This window comes from Maylandia zebra, linkage group LG10 (assembly GCF_041146795.1).
Source record: "Maylandia zebra isolate NMK-2024a linkage group LG10, Mzebra_GT3a, whole genome shotgun sequence".
In the NCBI taxonomy this organism is placed as follows: domain Eukaryota; kingdom Metazoa; phylum Chordata; class Actinopteri; order Cichliformes; family Cichlidae; genus Maylandia; species Maylandia zebra.
The window spans coordinates 4,870,004-4,897,544 of record NC_135176.1 but is presented as its reverse complement, the minus strand read 5'-3'; the positions used below and the strand labels follow the sequence as shown (position 1 = coordinate 4,897,544).

The 27,541-nt window shown below is 38.8% G+C and overlaps 1 protein-coding gene across 4 annotated transcripts in view; it reads right to left on the bottom strand.

Annotated features, from left to right (window-relative positions):
- pknox2 (pbx/knotted 1 homeobox 2) overlaps positions 1-27,541 on the bottom strand; it is a 105,048-nt gene that overhangs the window by 74,230 nt on the left and 3,277 nt on the right. Inside the window, exon 2 of one of the 4 annotated variants that reach the window (XM_076888921.1) lies at positions 11,057-11,145. The exons of the other annotated variants lie outside the window; for them this stretch is intronic. The gene's annotated coding sequence lies outside the window, so the exon portion shown is untranslated. The remainder of the gene's footprint in view (positions 1-11,056; positions 11,146-27,541) is intronic. 4 annotated transcript variants of the gene reach the window in all.

The following is a 27,541-nucleotide window of genomic DNA, read 5'->3' as shown; positions in this document are numbered from 1 at the left end:
TCACCTCATTTAGCACGATTGTCTGGCGGCCATTAGCATGGAGGCAATTACAGCCGCACGACAAGAGTAATTGGAAATGCCGACAGGGACCCTGAGAAATTGGAATAAATAAATATAAAAAAAAATATTCAAACTAATAAGCTTCCATTCAGATGGCAGGGAGGGAGCCGCATGTGTCTAAGTTAAATCAACGTAATTACAATTAGGGTTGGTAGGGTAAAGAGCCCGGGTGAGAGAGAAATGGATATGGATGGATTGGAGGATGTTGGTTAAGCACAGAGGTAGCAAATGTGATGGAGGGGAAAGCATAGTGAGGATATTAATGAAGAACTTAAGTGTCAAACACATTCAAGTCACAGAAGTTTGGAAGAAAATATCTATCTGAAGGTGAATTTTGTATTTTGTTGCCCAACTAGTACCTAAAATCATTTCATTACTTCTTAAAATATCAGCATTATTATTTGTAGTCTGTTGTGAAAGCTATAGTGCACATATACAGCTTCAGATCTGTCAAAAGCAACCAGCTAAACGACATGAGGTATACCTGTAATAGATACAGTGTTAACATTTTTGTCCTTTTTTTCCCCAGTTACAGTAACTGTAGTTATAAAGTAGATATGTATAATATGCACTGTCTATTAGCATCTCCATGCTAGTTTAACTAAACCAGCAACAATCTATAAGGACCTAATTCATAATAAATATGTTGGGCTACTGAGAATGACTTACACCAAGGGATAATTATTAATAGTATAATATTTTTTTGGAAAAGGATGGCCAAAAGAAAAACCCCATCTAGATTTGCTAGGCTGCAATAAAAAGCCTCTGGCCATCATAGCAAATACAACGTTGGCAATAACCAACATGGATTTTTCTTTGAGTCCACTGAACTGCACTGATTGTGTTCTTTCAATCATAGAGAAGATATGTACCTTATTGTGCAGGAACTTTAAGAAAAAAATAAACTGACCAAAAAGGACCGCTTGAGTCTGAGAGGCTCTGAGACTACTGAAACAGCAGTGGGCTGCAGGACCTGAGCCAGATTGCCATGGCATCTCTCCTGTGCTGCCACCCCCCAAGTCCATCCCCAACCCTCTCACTCCACACCACCCACTAGCAATCTTGCCCCCTTTCCTGCCTCCTAAACTGAATGACAGGTGGCAGAAATCCGATCAGCATGGGCCTTCATCAAGGAAGCACTCACATCTGAAACGGGCACATTGCCCACTCGCCCACCCGAGGGCCACAGCACACATGTGAGGCTGTTTGGTGTGTATGTGCATGTGCATAAATCAGACAGAGGATGGGGGAGCAGGGCTACAATGGACACAGAGGCTTCAGAGGGAGAAGATGGGGGAGTGTTAGGGGTATAATGGACTTCTTGGCCAGGGAGCCAAGCGGCGAAGCTGGCACTAGGTGTCCGGGACTCAAACGGGAAACAGGAGGTTGGCTCCCACTATAGTCATTGCAAGAGTCCCATTGGGTCATCCACAATAGCAGGGCAACCGGCTGCTGTCAACAATGACCTCCAAGGCCTCACTGCTTGAACTGAGAGAGTCCCACCCTTCAGCACTTCCCTTTTAGCACTCCAATGCAGCTAAGCAGGGATTATTATTAGGGACATGTATTTGGAACATGTGTGCATGGTTGTGATGACCTGTCACTTGGAGTTGCTTTAAAGCTTTGGCTACTGTGCTTCAAAATATGGCTGAAGAACAGCAGTACTGAAGTTAATACACATAAACTGCCACTTCTATTGTATTGCAGCTCATCTTTTCCTGCCCTTACAAACCCAATCAAATTTGAAAAACTCCCACTGTCCTGTTTCTCATAAAAAAAGTTTATTTGTCTAAAACGAGCACAATCTCCATGGGCAGCAGTGGTAGTAAGTGGAAGGGGGGTAATGTAAAGGGAGGTAGGGGGTCTCCTCCAACCAGGAGGAGATTTAATTAGTGAAATCTCATTAAGTCTAACAAAATTAAGCGTAAAACAATCCTTGGTGGGGAATCGTGGTGGAGGTTCTGGGTGTAGAGGGTAGGAGGTGGGGGACACTTAGGGGCTGAGAGGACATGAAGACTGGCTGTGCGATTAGTCTTGCCTGTGTGTACGAGGAGACAAATGGCTTAGTATAACCAGACACCGCTTGGCAAAAAACTAGATTGCCATGTGTGTACAGCTCCTCCATTGTTTTAGTTCTTAACTCTTAACTTCTTAACTAAGCTCTTCCTAGGGAAGGTACATTTATAGAAATTGATACATAGAGTAGCTACAATATAGAATCAGACATTTCAAACTGGAGGCTTGATGAACGATATCAAGAGTGACTCTGAAACCTTCCTTTGGTGGAATACAGGTGGCTGGAGAGGATATCATCTGGACAGCCTGCCAATCTGACATACAACTAACACTTAGAGACAGGCATTCATTCACATTCACATTCACAGCTGTAGCCAATTCCCAGTACATGTGACAGAGAATATGCCGACTCCATAGAGAAGGGCCCCTGGGTCAATCTCTTCTTGACTTGAGCATATAGTTCTACCCACCATAACAACATGCAACCCTCAGATACTACAATCCTATCCTTATATGGACTATGACTATATAGGACTATGACTTTCACCATTTGCTTCACAAACATTTTAGAGTTGATCCTGCGTGAAATAGCACTAAACTACTGCTGTACTGGGTAGCAGTAGTACAGCTGTAATGTAATGCTGTAGCATGCTGTGGTGCTATGTGATCATTTCCATTCTTCCAACGTACGAAACTGACAAACAAAAACACCAGTTAGTGTATTTTTTACATCAAAGAGAGAGATAGAATCTGAAATTATTCCAAGGGCAAAGTAACTTAAGCCACTGGTAAATGTAGCCTACTAGCCAAAGAAATAATGTTACAGCTTAAAGCGTTGTTACCCACTATGGCAACATTGTTGATTGTTGGCTTTTTTTTTCCAAGAAGTACATGTCTGCTCTGTTTTAAAACCATGAAAGTTCGACTTCTTCGTTATAGGAAGTACCTTCACAGCACAAATAGGCAAAACATAGTCTTTACCTGCCTTAGAGTAAAAGCTGTCCAGTACAGAATGTACTATACTGGCTTTGGTGTTATGCTACTGAGTTTTTCCATTTTCCTCAAATAATTCTAAAATAGCTAATTAGAAAATAACCTAACCTGTTTTTTTCTCCCAACAACCCCTTTGATATCAATGTCCCCAGTGAAAAACTAGATAAATGAACTGTACACTAATGAGTGCCTATAATTTACTAAAAGTGGAACGCTACAATTTTGCTTTGCTGTCTCAATGACTCGGCAGCAAACTAAGTGTTTTGTGGGAAGAAGTTCCAGTCATGAGGATCTAAAAAACAATTTGAGGGCATTAATGGGTTGTTTTGTCATGTAAATGTAATATAGAACCACTATCCAGCCCAAAGTAACATTCAAAAGCCAGACAATTGTTTCTTAGAAACCAATGAAGTGCCCTATTCTTGGTCTCCGGGAGGTCCAGGTATCATTAGAAAGTAATGGTCTTTTTAAAGATGGTGGTTTCCATCGCCACATAATTTCTGCTCAACATTATAAACAACATACAGAAAATATATGTTTTTCCCATCACCTGATTTTTCTAGTTTATCATTCATGACTAGGACACTTTAACACACTTTATATTTAACTAGTATAACTTTAAAGAAAATGAAGTCACATTTTTACATGAGATTGCTAATATAAGCCTGACCTCACCAGTAAAATAACAAGAGCAATAACTAATTGTGGTAAATGGCTACTCCTCAGGTGACCTCTTGCTGTCTTCTTAGTGCACATGCACCTAGGGTGGTATGTCTCAAAAGCCTGACAGAGGAGGCTCATAATGGGTAATTTAAGTAAAACTATCTGTTCCTAAACTTCCTAGTTTTGTTGACTAACACTAACTAAACAGTAGCTAAAGACAACAGTAATAAACAAAAAAGGAAAGAACATGGAATAAGTGAGTTACCTGAAACCCAGGTCTTCTTTTGTGTGGATGTGTCATTGGTAACTGACTCTATTGTTTACTTGTAACATGTGCACAAACAGTTCATTTACTAAAGGGTTAATCATAATAATCAACAACTTCAAAAAACAGAACCACAGACAAACTACAGCAAGAAGCGAGTAAACATAACAATTCAGGGGTTGAAGAAATAGGGATAAAGTTTGCTCAGGTGATTGAAATTCAACTGGTTAAACTGAACTTCAGCAGGGTAATCAGTCACAGTGTACCCAACAACAATATGCCACCATGTGTAAAGTATGAATTACATGTGACTCTGTGCTCCTAAATTATTACAAGAACTGATCTTGATGCCGCTTTCTCAACATTTCTCTACAAAACAAAACCGCACATAGATTTGCCTCTGATACTTATAATAATATCCAACATCACACAACAGGAAAATGGCACCTTACAATTAGCTTGCCCACAACAACGCAGCACCTTGTTGTATTATCTTCTGTCTGTCTGTCCTCCACTCCCAGCCTATTGAGACATTATAGAATTATTAAACATTTAGCAAAAGTTATTATTAATACTGAAACACTATTAAATAATAGGAGCAGGAATGCAACTGGTCAATCGTTTGTTTAAGAAGGATATAAAGTTGTCATTCAAACCAGATTTAACCTCTTAAAACCAGTCTGCATCATAAACTGTCACATTAAAATAATAAAGCCAGACTGTTCCAGATTCTAGATCGACTTCTACGAAAACTGGTCTAAAACAAGTTGTCCTTTTAAAAACTAGTGAAACTATATTGTATCCAAGATGGCCGACTTCTAAATGGCCACCATGGTCACCACCCATCTTGAGGAGTTTGCCCCCTCACATATACTAATGTGCCACAAACAGGACTTTAATATCACCAACCATTCCCATTTTATGACGGTGTATCCATATAAATGGCCCACCCTGTACAAATGTGATTATAATTTTGAAGAGGTGAAAACAGGGAGGTCAGTAAATGGCTGTGGTTAAAATTCCATTGAATAGTTGACTGGCTGGCTGTGACTGATCCACACGGAGCATTTTTGGTGCACATGTAAAAGATTTAAGTTCAATCAGGCATTCAGGCCTGGACACCTGATCTTTCACTTAAAGCTCCCCCAGAACAGTGGGAGTGTGGTTCGGCCTCACAGCAGGCCACCTACCTCCAGCAATCTGTGAACACAGAGCTTCTTAAGGGATGGTATTTATCCAGTTCTACACAGCTCAGTCGGGAGTACTCTGTGTGGTATGCAGGTACCACCCTATGAGTAGGGAGGACTGGTATGAAATCTGCTGATGTCTGAGCCCAGATACTTTTCTCACTTTAAAGTTTATCAGTCTCACTAAGAAAATGGAAAGAGATTTTTTATTTATTTATTTATTTATTTTGAGGATGCAAACAAAGTGGTTAATTTAATTTAACATTTAATTTTACTGGGCAAATTGCCATGTCATCCAAAACCCATTTCATTTCCATAATCCATCTAGTTTATCGCTACCTATGACAATTCAAAAAGGAAGAAAATCCTGATTATTATTGTTGTTGTTGTTTTAAATTGTATAGAACTTGTTATTTCTATTAGCTCTTTCTCAACTTGAAAATGTCAAGCCTGTTAATGTAAAAAGGACAATGTGGGGATGGGCTGTGATATAGATATAGGCATAGGGCCACTCCAGTGATAAAATACATCAAAATAAGTTGAACACATTTACTTTTTATACAGGAAAATGAAGCAGCAAGACTTTAATAATGCTGCGGCCTTCGTTTTTCAGCTGCTCCCATTGGGGGAACATGTGCCTCCATCTCACAATCTCTCTACTATCCTCTTCTTTCCCTGTCCTCCTTCACTGCATCCTTGAATATTTTCTGTGGTATTTTTCTTTTCCTTCTGCTTGGCACCTCAAGCTACATAAAACCTTTGTCAGCCATGTCACTATCCCTCCTCTGCACGGCCATACCATTTTAGCCTTGCATCTCTCATTTTTTCTGATATACACTCAACCTTAGCGGCCCCTCTGTTAGACTCATTTCTAGTCTTGTCCAGTTTTGTCACTCCAAATGAAAACTTTAACATCTTCAACACTACCACTTCCAGCTCCGCCTCCTTTCTTTTGGTTAATGTTCCTGTAGGTCTCGCTGCCATCTTATAAACCTTTGCTTTTGCTCTTCCTGCTGTCCTTTTGTCACATAACACTCCTGATGCTTCACTGCATTTTCTTCTACACCTTTGACAATGTTACTGTTGTTACTGCGCCAAATGTTATTTTCAACAAAAGTCAACTTGGATCATTTATAACTTTCAAAACTGTGTGTAATTGAGTATCAAGTTTTTGGGGTTTTTTGCTTCTGAAAGGGGGCGTATCAGAAAACAGAGATAGTAAAGAAAAACTTAAATCTGGGGGGAAACAAATATGTTGAGGATGTACAGTGCCAAGAAAAAGTAATTTCCCCTCCCCCTGATTTCTTTGGTTTTTGCATATTTGTAACATTTAGATATGTCGTATCATCAAACTAATTTTATTATTTTGCAAAAATAACTTGTGTAAATACAAAATGTAGTTTTTCAATGACGCTCTCATTCATTAGGAAAAAATATTTAAAAAAGTAATTGCTGCCATATTAAAACTGCATTTTATATTTACATGGTGGCAGATATTTTTCACTAATATTAAAATTTGTTTGCTGAAACATATAAATGTGACAAATACTGAAAATTTGAAGAACTCAAGGGAGGAGCAAATATTTATTCCCAGTACTATCGGTTGAGTTTCGCTGTCAAGCAGCCACTTCAGACCAGAGATTTGGGTAAGAGCATTTCTTAGATTTCCTTCAGCCACAAAGAAAACATTTTAGCCTTACGGTAATCCTTCCCAGAGCCCTCCCTAAGCTCAATGGCTCTTCCTCCCTAGGTGATCCCTCTGGCCCCTGTGTGTGATCCTAAAGGGGAATCTCTTTATACCAAAACCCACCGTGCACACCATTCCCCTCCTCTCGCTCCATGGCCCTTCTGAGACCCAGCTGATCTTCCTGTCGACGTCAAAGAAAAATCAGAGTGGAAGCTAGAGCAGTGAGGGTCTCCACCCAGGAGAGTGGAGGTCTAATCACCCTGTTCCTCACGAAATCCACAAGAGAAACATTAGCATTCCTTAATCTGCCCAGTATCAGGTACAATCGCTGGATCTGTACTTGCGCTTTTCTACTTCCATTTTCCTCTACGGAAAATAACATTTTACTTCAGTATAGATTTATATTTCCCAAGAAAATTATTTTTGCAACCAGACATTATAAAACAGAAAAGTTTGCTCTCATTCTTGGAGTCTTGGCTGTCCAGGCATGTAAACCAAGCAGCAAAGTGAAAACGAAGCAACACCGAACAGCCAAAAATTGTTGTTCCTCTTCCTCTCAGGGCAATTTAAGCTTGGGTCCAAAGGCCAGTTAATCCCAACAGACTCCTATGTTAAAATTCCAAAATTTACACCAGTAAAAATCATTATATACAGCTGAAGCTTAAAGTTGGTTTGACATGTGGAGCAGCGGCAGCCAATAGCTAGGGCCCACCTCTGCTAATTCATGTTACTGAATTTCACCTGAATGTGTTTATGCCGTATATACTTTTCGGAGCACTTTTAGTACTTTTAGTACCTTTAGTACTAATCAGCAGTTTTGTTTTGTTTTTGTTGTTGTCTTTTTTTTTTTTGGGGGGGGGGGGGGGGGGGGGGGGGGGGTCATTTGTTTCAAGGTGTTTTTTTAGGATTAAGGATAGCTACTAATACTACTACTACTACTTAGCTACTCCATAATGTGTGTCTGTGGATTAGTCATTAATCATATAGTAGGGGACAAATTGTTAATGCTGAGGTTTTGTCCAGAAACCAGTTGGTTACATCATGTTGGCTATGTTCATTTTTTGATGTTTTTTTCAATGAGTGAGAAGTGATAGCTCTCATTTTAAGAATTTCCAACAGGCTTGTCGCAATTTTGCAAGGAAAGTGCAGCAACACATCCTATTTTTTAATAGGATGTGTTTTAAATGTATATTTAAAAGGAACGTATAAAATATTAAATATCCAAAGCACTAGAATTCTCACCATTCCCCTTTATCCATTATAACTGATATTCCAAATAACCAACTCAAAGCCAGAATGAAATTTAGATTGCACCTGTTTACAATTTCTGTTTGTAAGGGGCAACCAAAAAGAACTTAAAGGGCCCTTTTCGCAAATTTAATCAGATGAAATAAGGATTATTTTGAACTGGGAATCATGCAAAGCTAGTCTAGCAGAGTCCAAAAAGATAAATATGGAGTACAATTACTGTAAATATGTAAAGATTCTGCCTTGCTTTCAAAAGAGTCTATGTGCAAAAGCATTGTAATGCTGAACGAGTTACAAAAAGGTAGTATTCGATGTAGTGATAGGTTCACACCACCCCAGTCAGCTCTGCATTAAATCAAATAGTGGGAGGATGAGTCTTTGCTGTTGGTTCACGTTTCAGGGTTTATTATGACTGAAGGAGTGGGGCTCACAGAGTGCTACTCCCTGGACAAGTTGTGCTCCTTGTAAAATGATTGCTTTATTGTTGCACTGTGTACAACATTTGCTCATATCAATAATGGGATATGCTCCAATGCATCAGGCAAACCCTGGGAGAGAATGTAGCCTCATTTGGTTCATTCAATTTTCACTGTTCGCTTTCATGGCAAAGCAGGTTTTGGGTAGCCACAGGAATGAGTGAATATTCACAACTTCTTGACTAAACTTTATCTCTAATCATATGGAATCTCTGTACAGGGAGCAAAAAAATTCCAGATGGGCATCTTTAAGATATCTAAATCCCCCTCCGTTTGCTAGTAGGTTCTGGGGTCAAGGTGTGAAGGGAGGACCAAAAGACCTGTTTCCCACAATCCCTCCACAGCTATAGCCCCCCAGCTGTTCGAGGGCTTTCATAACAACAGCTGCGCAGAGGTTTAGTGGTTCATGTTGCTATGACAACAGCAGGATCAATTGGCATGCACAGACTCTCGGTGCTAATAGCAAAAGTGACATTATGGCATAATTTCATTTCAATAAAACACAGACAGCATTTTTGGTGCACAGAGATTCAGGGGCACATAAAAGGATAAAAGGAAATAATTAATTTTGCACGACAATTCTAGCAGCTCATATGTACAAAACTTACAAGAATCTCCCACACATATTGACAAGCCAGCAACATCTCATTTCAAAAACATTCCTCTGCGTTAAAGATAAGCTCAGTACAGAGCATGACTGTGTCCAAACTCATACAATAGAGGCTAAATATGTCTTCATGCCCGGCAGCTGTATTTGCCACAGATCGCTAACCGGCAGGATGTGCAACAATCAGAAATATTTCTGTTCTCCTGACAAACAGGATATCAGGTCACTTGGCCTCCTCAACAGTGAGGAATCTGATTGTATGGGGAGATTAAAGTATTGCGCAGAGTCAAGAACCAGCCCCAGTTCTACTTGAGGTTTACCAATGGAGGACATCTTTATTACTTAAATACACTCATTGTTCCTTCACATATATTCAACAGTTAGTTAGAGTTTAGTTTTATAGCTTTAATCTGGCCAGTGAATGACAATAGTAGGTATTCCCGAGGGAGTAACCGGAGCTGGCATGGCGTCACCATGGATTTAAGCCCAGCATTTAATGAGCATGCAGCAGATAAAGGCAGCTGTGCCAGACAAAACACAGCACAGGCAGCCTATTCGCACACTGATGTGAGCATGTTATCCAGCTGCTACACTGTGAAACACAAGGTTTTTTAACTTTGTATGTACACCACTAATCGTCATTCGGCTGATATTTGACATTGATTATTCCTCTCTGTCTCAAAGAATATGATAGGCCTTGTGAACGGTGTGGGGAAAGCCAAACCGGAATTTACAGCTAAAAATACCCACAGTGATGAGTCAGGATGGACTGAGCAAACAAAAAGAGACCCGTCTAATTTCCTACAGTCTGGCCTTTCAGTGAAAAAACTTCCAGAGTCCTTTCTAGTTAATGAGAGCAGCATCGAGAAGAGAGAAAAGATAATCTATAGACTAGTGGAATAAAAAGAGATTGTCCAATTTCAGTTCAATTCAATGCAATTTGATTTATAGAGCACCAAATCGCAACAACTGTTGCCTCACAGCACTTTACACTGTAAGGTAAAGACCTTAAAATATTTGAGAGAAAACTCCAACAATGAAATAATCCCCTATGACCATGCAGTTGGCGACAGTGGAAAGGAAAATCTCATAACAAGAAAAAAGAAAAGAAAAAAAAGAGCAGAGTTTAAGTCAAAGTTTAAAAATAATTACCCAGTTTGTTATCATATTGTATCTAGAATTTTCAGGTGAAAATGAATTTAATTAATTTTTGGAATAAAGCTGTAACATAGTAAAAATGTGGAACAATTTGACCTGTGAATACTTTCCAGAAGCACTGTAAAGCAGGGTATCATCTGCATAGCAATGAAAGGTGATCAGGTATAATGTAAATAGCAGTGGTCCCAGCACAGAACCTTGTGGAACTCTGTGACGAACTTCTGTGTGCGAAGAAGCCTTCACATTTACACGAACAAATCCGTTATTCTTTTACATAGATATGATTCAAACCATAATTCCTTTAATATGGTGTTCTGCTTTGTAATTAAATATTATGGTTAACAATATCAAATCACTGCACTTAGGTGAGGTTTAACATGAAATGCACAGAGATCCACTGTCAGAAACCATAAGACTGTCATTAGCAGCTGTCTGTTTTGATAATGAGCTCTGAAACTTGACTGAAATTATTCAAATAAGCTATTCCTCTGCAGATGGTCAGTTAGCTTTTTTACAACTAGTCTTTTAAGAATTTCTGAAATAACAGGAAGGTTGGAGATTAGTCTATAAATCGCTAAGACAGGAGGGTAAAGTAAAGGCTTTTTAAGTAATAGTTTAATACCACCATCTTAAAAGCATGTAATCTGTTGTGGCAGGGCATGGGCTGTGGCACCGCTGCGGGGGAGGCGGACTCACCTGAGAGGCATCAGCGATCACGTCTCACCGGCTTAGAATGATTAACTGGGTCCTGACTGGGTTGTTGTTGTGTTGTGTGTGGATGGCAGCTGAAAAAGAGCCAACAACCGGGAAATAAAAGTGTGTAAAGTGAACTATGTGGTTGGGTCCATCGCAATTTCCATTCCACCCGTTAACAGAGATAGATTGACTACTAATGGTATGACTTCTTTCAGCAGTCTAGAAGGAACTGAGTGTAATAGACACATTGATGGTTTGAAGGAAGTAATTACTGAACAGAACAATCAGAGAGAGTTTAAATAAATATCAGCTGTTTTAAAAGTTTTGGATTAGCTGTTGGATTAGCAGTTGGATTAACAACTTCATTTTAAAAATCCTGCGACTATTCAAATTAGCCACACCGTGGGCTGTAAGGAGCTCTCTGATTGGTTGGACAGACACAGGCTGTCTGTCTGGATTTTTCTAGCTCATAGCTTCGCCCTGCTAAGTAGCGTGTGTGCTTTTACAAAGGCCGTTCAGCCTCAGGATTTACACTCGACTTGACACGGATATGTGAAGACCCTGCAGCAAAACAAACAGCGCAACCTCTGACTGAGTGCCTGTTTATTCAGTCTGACCACCTGTTGAAGGTAACGTGCTAACATGGCTAACGATAGCATCACCGCACGTCGCCACGTTATTTTAAGGTCATCTTAGCTTATGAAAATTTTACGTCACATCTGTACGAGCTGGCTACATGTTTTGTAAACTGCTGTGCTCTTCACAAATAAAGCTGGAAGCAGCTCAGACTATTAGAACCAGCACTGAGCCCTGTTACATTTACACAGTGTTAGAGCAACGGCTGCAGCCTACAGCCTTTAAACTAGCGTGTGCAGTTCCTGCTTTAACCTCCTAGGACCTGGCGTCCACATATGTCGACATCACATTTTCACTCATTACATCCCACGGTGTGGCTAATTTGAATAGCCGCAGGATTTTTAAAATGAAGTTGTTAATCCAACAGCTAATCCAAAAGTTAATCCCTGAGCGAACAGGAAAGGGAAATGGATTTTGAAATGAGGAGTGGAATCGCCATTTTAAAAAGCATTGTGAAAATCACTTTATTAAAGTGCAATTCGAAAAAGGGTTTTGAAATGAAGTTTTTAAAAAGCATTTTAAAAATCAGTTTACTAAATTGGAATTCAAAAATGAATTTACAAATGCAGAATTTATTCTACAACTCATTATTTAAGCACAGAATTCTTTATTTCCATGCGCATGGCTCTTGTGGTCCTCCATATTTGTTAACCTGGCTACAGTACTGAAAAGAAACCTGGGATTATTCTTTTTTCTTCTATCAGTGATGAATTGGAAGATGTCCCAGCTTTACAGAAGGCTTTTTTTATAGAGCACAAAACTATTTTTGCAAGCCAGACAAAGGTTTTCTAAATTAGTGAAAAACTATCTCCTCCTCTTCAGCTAAAGGTTATCTGCTTTAAGGTGTCCATTTGTGAGTTATACCAAGGACTTTGATCTGGAGCTTTCTTTTTTAGAAGACTCATAGTATATATGTGTGTAGCTCTGCTTTGTGTGCCCAACTCTGAATAATCACACTTTGGGGGCTCAATAATTTGATGAGATTACTAGAAAAGAGAGCTGCTCCATGTAAAGTGGAATTGATGCCATTTCTCCTAAAAAAGACCACATAAATTTTTTGAACATGACACAGCCAGTGGTTTAAGAAAAACATGCAGCTAAGCATGTCACTACTGTTCTGAATGGAGAGGATGAGTCTGGTATTTTTTAAATCAAAATTACATACTTTGTCAGTTTCAGTATTAATCAGTAATAATTTGAGTGACTTAAGTAATTTCAAAATTAATGCAAACAGGTGCTTTACTGCTAAAGTGAATTCCAGTCTTGCAAAATCTAATTTATTCTTAGTTGGCAGTTTTATATTTCCTTCAAGGGGGGCTACTATGACCCCAGGAACAGAATCAACTATGGCTGCTCAAGTCTCTAGTGTTATGTTTCACAGACTAGAGTTTTTAGCTTGGCAGGTGTCTCATGAGAGGGTAAATTCAATTTGAAACATGAACAGGTTAGTGGAGTAGCAGGGGTACAGCTAACTGGGGTTAGCTATCTGGGAGTCCAAAGCTACAAGTTTTATTAAAGTACCACTGATGCTAAAGGAAGCTGAGAAGTAATTAAACATTTGAAAAACTGCACAGCAGCACGAGGGTGTGCTGCTGGTGCTTCATTTAAAGGTGTTTCTATAAAAGGGGCATCATTTTTAATTCTTCTTATCACCAAACTATTCACTGAGCTGTCGTGCCCTATGGATTGGTGCCAGTCATCTCTGAAGAGACCAGACAACTTCAGAATAAAACTGCTTCATCACAAGATGAATATGATAAAAGTGACTGCCCTGAAAAACATAATATTAATTTCTGTATTGAATTTGAGAAACTTGCCTTTAAGAAACGATACTAGTAAAATGCCTCTTATCAACTGTCATTATAGGTATCAAAAGTTAATACCACTGTTCTCTCGACCTACGTCACACATCTGCTTGTCTAGTTGAGAATATAATGAAACTGACTATATCTTTACTCTTTGCTTATGTACGAGACGTCAAAAGGAAGGCAAAAATGTTTTTATTTTTTTTTAATACCATGATATTACTTGGCCTTGCCTCCATGTACTGGGATAAATATTTTTACTTGAGAATACATTTATGTCCGATTCAAAACTTGCCCAAAAAAGTTTATATCCCAAGGCACCAAAGTGCATCTGTTATGCAAAATGTATATCAAGATTTACATGCATTATCTTTTGAGGCAAACACACAGGTAAAAACACACTGAAAACATAAAGGATGTGTTTTCACTTCATTCCAGCTGTCAGACTGTCAGATCTAACACACAGAGAGGAGACACAAGAGGCATTTCCCAGGTGGAATCCTGCCTTGATTCTCACAAAAATGAATCAAACAATCCAGACAGACAGCAGGCCAGTTAAAAGAAGTTGTCTTGGCTCATATTATGCAATATCCTGCAGAGGTATCTCTATAATGTGACTGCACAAGTTTAGATATATTTTGAAAAATATATATTTTGAAAACTCCTAACTGATGTACATGTAAGTCAGTGAAATGAATCACATCTTTAAGATGTGGCCTCTGTGATAAATCAATGGAACTGCTGTGTTCTGTGGTAAGTACAAAGCACTGAATGGGAAGACTGAATGGATTAAACAGCCAGTGACCACAATTTACATTATTTTATATGGGTACATTCATTGTCAGATGAAGTGATGAACTGCAGTACGAACATCACTGATTTCTGATTATCTTTTTATGAAACTACAATCAGTGTTCTGCTTGAAAACCTTTGGCTGCTGTTACTCATATCCTTTCCCAAACATATAAAGGTAGGTTTTACTGCTTAAACCTATGTTAGGGACTAGAAAGGTGCTCGTGTAGTACCTTTCTAGTCAGTTGAGCATTCAAAGCACTTTCTTACTATAATCTCAACCAGTGACACACACATTCATACAACACTTATTTACGCGTAAGCACTTTCTAACATTCACACTCCATTGGATGCATCCGGGGCAACTTGGATACTGCCCAATGGCAGTTGCCCTTACACAGCATCAAAATTCATGTTATTGGGTGTATTGGACCAATACAAGTGCTCAATACTTTCACCCAGCTTCTCAACAAGCACATTTGATCAAGAGGTTTGCTGGAATATGCCCAATCCACAGCGCTCACAGGATCCACTGCCAGCATCACAGTTCCAGACACTACAGGGCACGCACAGAGGTCCCAGGCCCATGCCTTAGGGCTGTTTTGGTGGCACAAAATAGAACTAAAATATTAAAAGGTACTTTTAAATTTGTTGCTAATAATACATCATAAAATGACTTACAGATTACAGATTTTCACATCTTGCACATAAATGATATAAAGCATGAAGACATGATCTGTTATTTTAATGTCCATCTTGTATAAAATGTCAGAGTCATGTGGTAGAATGAAATTTATACACTACAGTACACGCTGATGACAAAGTCATAAATGTAGTGAAGAATGTTGATAATCTCCTCAGCCTGGTGCTGTATAGCAGTAGTAAATTTTGCACATAATCTTTCAATGTCTCTCAGACAGAAAAAAGTGCTTCCCATATGTACATTAAAGAAGATGGATGAAGGAAGCACAAAGAAAGCTTCGGTTACAGCAGACTCATTCTCTCTGAATTTAAACAGCCAGTGTCTGCCCATTATATAAATAATGAGGCCATAGTAGGAATAAAGGTAACACTTTTTTTTGCTGCAAATTTAAACACTCTTTCATTGTCTGAGCATGAAACAGCTCGGGAAGGCAGAAGCACAATGGACTTGGCAGAGGCGGCAAAGGCAGAACAGACAGAGAGGAATTCCCCATCAGTGTCTGAAGCAAACTAACCTTTCTTTTTTCTTTCTGACTCTTCCCTCCTGGTGAGAGTCCAAAGGAAGAAAGTTAACTCTTTCACTGGCACACTGAATGTCTGCTTCAGTTGTTTGTTCAGAGTGCACAGCTCCTAATAATAATTCATGACATTCCTGTGGACTGAGGCTGCAGAATTTACTGACACCCTGGTTCTCTCTGTAGCCTCCACAATGTTTTTCCACACATTAGAGATGCACCACTTAACCCCCCCCCCCCCCCCCTTCGCCACCACCACAATCCAGCTCCATATCCAGGTAGTTAAATACAAAGTACTTTCTGTCCTTTTCCCAGTACAGAAAATAGTGTCTTGAAGGTGCTTCTCTGTCTGTAAATGTCGGCTGGTGATGGTTTATAAATACCACTGACCACGGGGGAGAAGAAGAACAGTAGCATGCCATTCACTGAGATTGAGAGATTCACACAAAAGACTTATAAGAAAACCTCAAAACAGTAAACCGCTTTCTCAATTTCCCAGCCCTAGCTTGTACAAACACACTCTCATATCCTGGAAAGATAAGCAGGCCTGTTTTGAAGAGGGCATCAAGAAGGCAGGTGTAAGTCATCCCTCATCTCCTGTCATGGTGGGTCTCACCTTCACAGTCCAACTGACACTACGCTGCAGCCAATCCTTTCTGAGAAGCTTAACCACGCGTCTCTTTTTGAGAGTGGCCCATTGGTCAACTTTGCTCTGAACAAATGGGGAAAAAAAACAAGAACGAAAGCAACCACAGGTAAAATCACGTGTTCCACGTCCACATTTCCAGCAATAAGTCAGATTCATTCCCAGTAGATGCCGGACTTCACCAGGGCTGCCCTCTGTCACTGATTCTATTTACAATTTTTATTAATGCCAAGTGGTTTAAGGCTTCCACCTTGGTGGCTGCAGGATCACGTCTTTGCTTTTTGTGGATGATGTGGTTCTGCTGAATTTATTAGACTGTGGCCTCACACTGAAGTGGTTTACAGCTGAGAGTGAAGTAACAGAAATGAAAATTAGCACCTTCAAGTCTGAGTCCATGGTTCTCAGCAGAAAAAGGGTGGAGTGCCAAATATAGGTAAGGATGGATGGATGGACGTGTTACAAATGTTCTAACAGAAAAGTTTGATATTTTTCATATTCAAGCTAGATAAGAAGACTTATCTAGGTTACCACTAGATCTATAAGAGACTGGCAGCCAGGCACTGAACTTAGTTTGGCAAAATCTGTAAAAAGCAACTCACAACAAGTTTTTGTGTTGTTTGTGAACAAAGACTGCAGTCTTGTCGTCATCAGCTAGCAGGAGATCCAGGATCCAGGAGACCCACATGATTTTATTCTGTTTGTATGCAAGCCCAGTGTCCCAGGTGTCACATGCCAGTTTTGATGTCACATCATGTCACCTTGCCCAGTTGTGTAGCTCTTGATTTTTGTAACCTGGCGTGTTGCGCCACAAGACTTTGCAACAACAACAACAAAAAAACACTTGGCAAAGTCTTTGCTTACAGTTTTGAGTTTTTCTCTTCCTATAACATCACTTACATGGCAGTATTGTCTAAGTGGCGACACCTATCGTTCTGCAGAGGCTTCCTGTGCCTTAACAGTGGGCATAAATAGACTTCAAGATGATATTGCAAAGCAACCTTAGCTGTCAATTTCCAAATGGGAATGAGGAGTGAGTAAACCTGAAGATGAATTTTGCAGCATGAAAGAATTTTAAATATTCCAAATTCTATCCTTTGGTGAATATATCATTTCCAACATGAGTTCTCTGACGGAAAACCTTCAGTTGATCCAAATGCTTTAAGAGGGAGCATTTTTCTCTAATACTGGGTTCTCTTCCCTGTTCATTTCAGAATCAAATTTCAGCTCCTACTCCTCCCATACAAGGTATTGGATAATCAGCCACCGTCTTATCTTAAGGACCTTACAGTACCATATCACTCCAATAAAGCACTTCACGCTTAGACTGCTGGCTTGTCTACGGCTCCTAGGATATTTATTTACAAAGGTAGAATAGGAGGCAGAGCTTTCAGTTTTTAGGCCCCTATTCTGTCAAAACAGCTCCCAGTTTGGATTTGGGAGACAGACACCCTTGCTACTTTTAAGATTAGCCTTAAAACCTTTCTTGTTGAAAAAGCCTAGGGCTGGATCAGGTAACCCTAGGCTGCCAGAGGCTTCCCATGAGTGTTTCTTCTTCACTTGTTTGTTTTCACTGCGTTTTTATACTTTATTTAATCATTCATTATTAGTAATCTCTGTCTCTAGTATGTCTTTTGTCGTGTCCCTTGTCCTAATTCCCAACCAGTTGCAGCAGATGGCTGCCCCTCTCTGAGCCTGGTGCTGTTGAAGGTTTCTTCCTGTTTAAAAAAGGGAAGTTTTTTTTCCTTTCCACTGTCACTAAGTTCTTGCTCATAAGGGCTTGTCTAAATTTTGGTAGTTTTCTCTGTATCACTGTAGGGTCTGTCCCTTACAACATAAGGAACATCTTGGTAAGACTGTTTTTGTTGTTACTATATAACAGGTAATAACATGGAACAGAAATGATTGACCTATTGCAGAAAAACCTATCTAAAAGGCTTTTTCCTAACAAGAAGTTTTTTTCAGAGGAAACATTGCAATCTAGAAAAAAAGTCTTCCATAATGAGGCCAATTGGATTAGCAGTGGTGTGGTCTGAATCTGTGCAATTATTGTTTTAGACATAATGGCGAGTTGAAAGAGGCATACTGCAGGCTTCAGTTATTAGAGCTAAAGGCTCATTATTGGAGGCATTAACTCAGTTATTGCTACCAACCAGAATGGTTGGGTTTTCATACATCTTGGATAAACTACAGGACTTGCTCTGGCTACTTAATGCTTCCCCAACCAGGCCAGAGAGACATTTTTAAAAACTTCTGTGCCACCAAATCCAAATGATAAATCACTTAACAGGAGCCTTATGAGTCTATGAGACTGTTGTTGCTGAACTTGTTCTAAAAAGATAAAGACTGAGACACGGTCTCCATTTGAACCATTTGGAGAATCCCCTTACAGTCCTGGTACAAGACTAGTGTTAAAGTTCAGATGTGTGGTACTAATCACATTTAAAAACAATGTCACATACAGCAATCTTTAGGTGTGAGCACAGAGCACTAATGAAACACTGATGATTTCAGTGAGGCTGTCGAAATTACTTATCCCCTCTGAAAAGCTCTTTAAACTAAAAAAACAAATTTCATCCACAATCAGCACTATCAGATTTCAAATTCCCATTTACACCACACTAACATTACAGCAATGCCAAGGCAGTGCCAGCAGGGATCCAGGCATAGATACAGCAGAGCGGTATGGAGACCTTGACCAGATGAGAGCAGCCAGGGGGAGGGGGATCTGGATAGCTGTCTTTCTTCTCCCAGACTCGAGCCCAGACATACAGAAACACACTTGACTCTGTACCGTCTCCAGACGACGCCAGTTCCACAGCTGTTTATAACTCACTTTTAGCACAAAACCATCATCACTCTTTGGAGATGAACCTTTATGAAGTCACATAGTGCGTGGGAGAGCTGTGTGGGTGCGTGACTATGTGTCATTTTTCATTCTTTTACTCAATTTTTTTTTAGTCGCTGGTAATTAAAGTGCTCTTTCCTATGAACTCCTCTGAGGTGCTTTTTCACCTCTTAGGCTGAAAACTTCTCTGTCTGGATTGATCTCAGTGGAGTTTGTCAGATTCTAATGTTATTTTCATTTAGAAATATAATAATGTATAATAGTGTGGGTTTTATGAATGTCTACGTGGAAAATAGGTGGGAAATTTTTTCTCAGCTAGGTATTGGAAACATTGCATGTTGCACCACCCACACCCACAGCCCGACACATGCACACACAACATTTTATTACAGAGTTAATTATATCTGATAGCAGAAGACACGCTGATTTTAATTGTACAAACTCTGAAACTTTCAGGATTTTGTTTGTTTGCCTTTCTTCTTTTTTTTGGGATTTTTGTTATCGGGGGAGGGGAGGGGTCAAATAAAGCCACTGGGCACAATATGGATATGGCTTTTTATTTTTGCTATGGCAAAATATAACTCCTTATTACGGTGTATTGCAGGTTTTAGGCACTTATCAGTGACAGGTGTTAGTGCCAAAAATATTGCAGGACAAAGTATGTACCTGAAAGTATCCACAATGTCACTTTCAGCCTTGAAATACTGATTTATGAGCACATACTGACACATTAAACTTTTTGAATTAATGTAGCTGCATGTTTCCTGCATTTAAATACATAAAACTATTTTAATACCGTAAACGAAACAGTCTAAATTTAGGCTCGATGATGGTTTCTCTGCAGAGTAGTGACATCACCTGTATTTTAAGTTCACGTTTTTTTCTCTGTTTATTTACATGACAGACACTGCATTTTAATAACACTTTTTGAAAATTGGACTTTAATTGAGTAGTAAAATTTGTAGCTATTGCATTTTCACAAATCCCAGTGTCTTTATAGGCAATTCAAACTGCCGTCCTGATTGGCTCCCCTTATTAAATAATAGCTGAACTGTTTCCAAGCAGGCAGCATTAAACTAGGATGCATCAGCAGCAGGTTTACTTATTTCAATTGAAAGAGTTGCTGTTGTTCATGACTAACAGCTGTATCACAATGTTATTTTTTAGTTAGCCTTTAACTGACTTTCATTTATTTGTAAAAGGCAGGATAAGTAATGTTGTATTATAATGGAAGCTTGTTTGAAGACAACCTACAAATATTCTGAAAATGTCAAGAAGTTTAAGAAATATTAAATGCCTATTATATTAACAGCACACTATAACCTACTTACTGAAAGCTTGACTGAAGTGCTGCACATCTGTCCTTTGGACTGAACAAGATCTATACAGCAGACTGCTGCCAAAGTCAAGCATTTACAGTAGTCTCCATTTTCCTGCCATGTCTTTTTGCATCTTACGCATATTAACTACTCTGTGTGAAACCTGGAGTCCAAGATAACATTACTTCTTATGAGAAATGTACCCGAGATGTGAGTGCAAACACACACAGAGAAAATAAATAGACACTTTATAGAGTGATCATCCAATATTTCAGTTCTTTCTGCATTTCTCACTTTTCAGGAATGTCTTGAACAATAGCCTCTTTGAGAGAGCGAACCTCTTATCGTGGCACATATCCTAACATGCTAATTACCCACACAGTTTGAGTTCATTTATTATGCATGAAATAATCTAATATGATGACTGTGATAATTATGCGCACATAGATAAGATAAAAGAGTAGTAACCAATTATGGCACGGGAGTTGGGAAAAGTAATTATTCTTTGTAGTGGAAAGAAGTCTCGGTAGAGAAAAAGGGGGTTCGGTCTGTTTTTCTTTTTTTCTACTTAGTACTGGATTTAACATGTGAAATCATGTCTACACTCCCAGATAATGTTTAAGGGATATTTTCGTGATTTAAAGTCTTATTTTTTAGCAGGCATTTCATTGACCAAAATGAAAAAGTAAAACTGCAGTAGACCAGAATTTGCTTCAGCTGCTGATATATCCACTTACAGTGATGTTTCTGTTATAATTGCACACGCTCACCCCCCCCAGCAAACTCCATGTTTACATTAAGACTTGAAAGGCAATGCAACTAAATGTCTTGGTTTTCATCGGCAGTAGCAAATCAGAAAGGACACCAAAAGGAAGGAGTGGTGCTCAGAGTCAAGTACTCACAAATCAGACGGGTGTTGTAGAGTCATTAAATATTACCACTTCTAAAATCAGAGCTGGCATGCGGTTAGCCCGCACCACTGTACAAACACACTTAACACAGCACAGCTTTCTTTGACAAATTATGTGCCTGCCACCACAAATCACAGGAAACAGAGACTCAGCAGTAATTTTGTTTCTCTGTGACTGTTTTGGCTCAAATCTTCTTATGAATTAAACTTTTATGTAACGGAATGTGGCAGCCTGGAAACGGTGCTGAATGTGGATTAATGTGTCGGCATGCTCACACAGACAGAGAAAGAAATGTTTTACGGTTGCTCGTAATGTCTTTAAATGAGAACCAAACTTGACTGAGTCACTGCTGCAGGCCAAAATAATGAGATACGGGAACGATAATTAAATGGGGGAAAAAGAGAAATTTTAAAACAGGTGCTAATTGCAAAATTTGTGCTATGTAAAGGAGGACTATTGTCTCTGACCTCAAACTAAAACCCAACTGAAAGTGACTCAGAAGTGCACACGTCATGGTCACACTCATCGACCGTCAACCGTGTCCCGGACCAAGTCTCCTGTGGACTCCTGTAGCTGACTCATAATTATTTGCAGAGTCCAAGCTTCAGGCCAAACACGAGTCCAGAACCATCCAGAAGACAGCTTTTAAAAACAATACTGCATCAATTTCGACAGGTTTTTCAAATCAGCTCAATTTCCATTTCCATCAGTGTCGATCCCGCCCTGTTTCAACTACACACAGGTCTGAACAAAGGGACTGGCTCTCTGTGTGCTCTGTCACTTTAAACTGGAGGTTAATGTCAGTGGTGCTCATGTTTCCTTACACACTCAGCAAAGTCATAATGTTCTAAATGCAATGAAGTGAGGAAAGGAGAGAGCAAGGACGATGGATACGGCTAAGACGGAAGCTACTGCATATCATGCATTTCATATGAACAGCTGATGTTTGGAAAACATTTTCATGGATTTTTTGATGGATATTTTTTAGGGGCATTAATCCATGTTATTACAAGCTTGCAGTGAAAAAGAAGATTACTTCAGCTCTCTAAAAACAGGTCATTCTTTGGTCCAAATAAAACAAGAAAGACGTATGGACCATAAAGCCAGTTTTAACTGCTGCCTTAAGTTAAAGTTCAACAGGAGTATGAATAGACTGTTCTTGGTTGACTTCACTAAATCATTGATCATCTCTTAGACATCATTTTCAATATACTGCCAGGAATAAGTTCACCAACATGTTTTCAATATGTAATTTTAGAATAAGGCTGTTGTAAATGCTTGGGGTGTGTAAAGGACAATTTGACTCTAGATCTATCATATTGGTTCCCAAGTGTGGTGGGGTTTAGGTCCCAAAAGCTCTGGTTCAGATTAGGAAAGATGCAGGTTTCCACATTAATAAATAGACTTGTCCTTTCCAAGTTATTCTTGGACTCTTTGATAAGTTCGCAAAAACCCGATCTTTCTAATCTGCATGTTTTTCTCCAAAACATAACCACCAAAATGAATATTTTATCATGGAAAGGAGATTACTCTTATGAGCTGAAAACTCATGTTTTGTCATTGTCACTGGACAGTGGTAATCAAGGAAGTGCTTAATGCAGTAATGTGTGTTTAGCATTGTAAAACTATGTACTTTTATTCAAACTGTGGTTTTTCCTTCTATAACCGAAAAAGCTATTTTGGTGCCTAAACCCAACCAAACAGAAAAAGAAAGAATGTGGAGTTAAAAACAAAAGTGCAAAACCAGGAGAACAGAAGAGTTTCCCAGGAGAACTCCTGTCTGGCTGTTTTCTTCTCTTTAGAGGGTGTGTAATTATGTCATCCATCGCCCCACCTAACACAGATTTTTGTAGGTTTTTATTGTTTTCCATGTTGAAAGCTGAACGCTAAAGAGTTGTCCCAATGCATCAGAATTGAGGCTAAGTGAGGGTGAGTTAAAAAACAAATACTTGGTCTTTTTTTAAAGTGAGACAGGTTTTTACATCTACACATTTCCCCCATATCTAACACTCTGACTAATAAGACTCGGTTAATTATTTCCACACCCAACTTGTTTAGTCCCGACTTTGAGAATTTCCACGTTGATATCAACCAAAAATGAAGTGTGAGACCTCAGTGGACTGAGAAGTGGATCATGGTCAAATGTTGGTGGCTCCCAAATCAAACTCATCCATGATTTATTATTTTTCTTTTGATGTTTCAGCCTTTCACCAATTACAGGACGTTACAGCCGGCTATTGTTAGACTTGGAAAAAAGAAGCACAAGAGCAGAGGATGGAAACAAGTTTTATTTGAAATATGGTCTGATGCTGGTGGGGGGAAATGGTGAATTGACCGATGAGATGGACACTTGGTTTTGTGGGGTTTTTGTTTTTTTGTTTTTTGCTTGTTGAAGACGGATAACAGTTGGGCTGCAGCTTATTATTATCTTATTATTATTATTTTAACAACTGGATATTCTGTTGATTATTCCATAGGTGAATCGAGTAATCGGATATGTTCTCAGTGGTTTCCATTTTAAAAATTTTAAGGTTTTTAATAGTTTATCTGCATACAACATCTGTCAAAAAACTAAAGCCTTTCATTGTCTTTATGTAAGCTGTTAACTTTCTTAAATGCAAAAATAAATAAATGATCGTAAGTGCGGTAATGTCAAAGAAAATAAGGTCTACATGAAATCTAAACTAAGGCATAAAATAAAACTGCCTTTGCTCTTTCTCCTTGGAGAGCTTTCTTACATTAGTACGAGGCAAACAGAGTTCTATGTTGCATCTTTTTGATGTTCGTTCGTGTGTGTGTGTGTGTGTGTGTGTGTGTGTGTGTGTGTGTGTGTGTGTGTGTGTGTGTGTGTGTGTGTGTGTGTGTGTGTGTGTGTGTTACTGAAAACAGAGGCTCTGATGATTAATCTTAATAACAATTCTGTGTCCACCCTAACAATAATAGGTCACAGGCTCAGAGTATTACTGGCACAGGTACATTTTTATCAGCCTGTGAAGAACCACTTTTAATTCTATATTTTAAGATATTTTTGTTTACTTTAAATATGAAAAAATGATGTAAAAGCCTTAAATATGGTTTAGTACACCCCTGCTTGCTGCTGGTATCACTACAATAGAAAGCATGACGCCTGTAGTCGGCCTTCAGCAAGCTCATTTAAATATCGTATAGATATTGGAGCTTGCTAAAGATGTGGTTTGATCACGGACTCCTGCTGACTGTTTCTAGTAAAGTTTTTAATAAGAAACAACTATTTCCGTGGTGACAACTAAATGCTACAGAGCCTTGGATTAAACAAAGCATGAAGCAAAGAATTTTCATAGAGGATTTTTTTTAATAGTCGAATTATTCAAGTTACTGGATGAATCACTGCAATCCTGGAATAGAAAAAAAAATATGAATGACAGAACACCTATATCAGACATGTCTGTCTACAAAACCAGTCAATATTAGCATGTATAGTGTTGATGACAGAATGCAGTATTTCACTCATATGTATATAGTTAATAGTTAATAATTTAACATAATGCATTTTATGAATGTAGTTGCTAGGGGACTGGCCATTTTGTTAGGTTACCGTGTAGTTATATATATAAAATGTTATTTCTACTTTACCATTAGCAACCCTTTGGATGAAAAAGCTGCTGAAATTTAGCAGCAGTTCGACATCCAAGATGGCTGATGTTTAGTGAAATATAATACAGGAATGAAAGAGTGTAGTGCTCCTTTCACATTTTAGGAGTGACAAGTCTTGTGAAACACTGTGACAGATATAGCCTTCCTGTGGAAAATGAAATGCGCCTCGACTCAAGCCTGTACTGTCATAAAATCATGGCACTTTTATAGCAGGGTACTGGACTATGTAAAGGAAGTCATTTGCAGCTAATAAGAACGATTACTAAAAAGCACTGGGACAAATCATTGTGTCCTTGCCACTGCATAATGTCTTTACTAGTCTTACTAGTCTGCTGATAAGTCACAGTTTTAACTAACGACTTGTGCATTAACAAGAATTTCCCCGGGTGCCTTCAAAGACCTCTTAGAGATTAACAGCAAAGTATACAAATGGATTTGAAGAGACGACTGCTTTTGTTCAACTCTAATGCCAAGAATAAAGGAACAGCTATAGACTGAGTGAAAATATTGTCCTTCAGATCAATGGTGTCCTAGAGTGCAGTAGGCTGAAACATTCAGATGAGTGGCAGAAAGAGCAACACACTTGAATAATATCTTTGGAGAGGACTGTGGAAAATGGAAGTGTACTCCAGTAAATAGCCATTTGGAGGTCACAGCTTTAGCGTTGGTGTATTTCTATTCACAGCGCAGCAGACTTCAATGAGCTGCTGTGCCAACAATCAAAGGAAGCTGATATCTAAAGATCATCAACCACCATTTCAAAAAGGCTAATTTCCTCATCTTCTTGCCTATTGCCTTGTATCTCAATGTGTTGGGTTTTTTTTCATCTGTATATTAATTTAGCTGTAAAACAAACAAACAAACAAACAACAACAGTGATCTGAGATAGCTTAGTGCTCACAGAAACAGCCTGAATTCTTGTGTACCTGGTTGTAAAACTAATAAAAGCAGATCTGCATCACATAGAGGAGACAACGCTTTTCTTAATGGCAACTGCACTGCAGTGCCGAAAACCAGCTGGAGCTGTACCTGCAGTAAAAAGACGCTGGAGTTTCAATAAAAACAGCAATTTTTGAAGTGACATCAATATAGTTGCATTAAGATAATTGAAGCTCCTGCCTCTGTATCAGTGCATGGTGTGAAGATGGCTTCATCAAAATAAGTAACAGTTCTGAGGAAACTTAAATATGTTTTATAGAATATTGCAGTGTGTGAAATTCCCAAAAGTGGCAACAGCATTTTGGCCAATGCATTTATTCATGTATTCATTCTCAATATGCAGCCACATAGTACTTGGTCGGATTTACTCTGCTGTGATCTACTGTTGAATTCAAATCAAATATTTTGAACCTCACCCAGCTCAGCTGTTACCAGGACTCTGAAATATAATAAATTCAGGATTTGCTGGCAGGATTCATATTTCTCTGTGAGAAGCTCTACTCATTTATTCGGATTATCTACATTCCACCAGAGATAAGAAGCAAAGGCACAATGAGGTTCAGAGTCTTGCTAAAGGTCTTCAAATGCAGAATATATAATGTGCTGTAGCTAATTTGATTGCACGCTTGATCTTTGAATAGTAAGCACCAATGTCTAAAAATATTATGTTTTAATTGTTTTCACTGCAAAAATAATGACATCAAAAGCAGCTGATATTAACACTACTGAATACTGACGACGTGAGAGAGAGGCCGCAGCCTGTTTCTGAAGAATCTTTGAAATACTTTTCACCCCCAGTAAACAATGCACATGCATCCTGCTGCTGGTGGAAAAACTAAGCTGTATTGGACTTTCCATTCTAAGCCACAACTTTGACTCATTTTAGGGAATGTGTCCCTGCTGGGCTTTCATTTCCTCTGTCTGAAAAAAGGAATGCAATCAGAGAACTGATGCTAAAATCATTATCTAATGACTAAAGCCCTTATTTGACTCCTTCCATGCTGTCGTGTTCACTGTTCAAGCACACATCTGTGATTGTTATGTGAAGAAGAGTATTTCTAAAAGTTTAAGAACGATCTGCAGGGTAAACTGAATGTGCTACACACTATCATTCAGTGAATAGCAGTCTGGAGGCAGACATGGATTTTTCTTACTTTTTTCCAGCTGGAGATGAGCAGTGCTATACTGAGAGAACATTGTAATAACATTTTGTGGAGTAAAACAACACAAGAAAAAAAAGAGTAGCCTGTGTCGTGTAGACAAGTATGTAATCCTCCACATGCTCATGTGCAATGGAATCACTTTTAGTTCATATTTTAAAAAAAATAAACGAAGCAAAACAATCTATGCATTTAAATAGTCATTAGGAATACTGTTTTACATCAAGACTTGTAAGTAATGTAATGACTGCCTTAAAAAAGTGACTATGAAGTGTAAATGGTATCAAATATATATTAATTCACATTTTCTCACTAACTTTATCTTAAAAATGCTTCCTTAATGTTTGCTTTTGCATTGCAGTTATTTGTAAATTCTACAAGACATACATCTGGAAACACTCATTGCTAAGGCACTAAGAGGATGTCTGTTGTTATACCGATCACCAACTGGCACTGGGGAGGAACCAGCTAAATGTACTGCTGTTTGCTATTTTAATAAAAATGAAAATAACTACAATTGTGCTCAGATGCAATTATGGGGCAAAAATGTTAAATTACATATAAATGTCAAAATGTTATTGA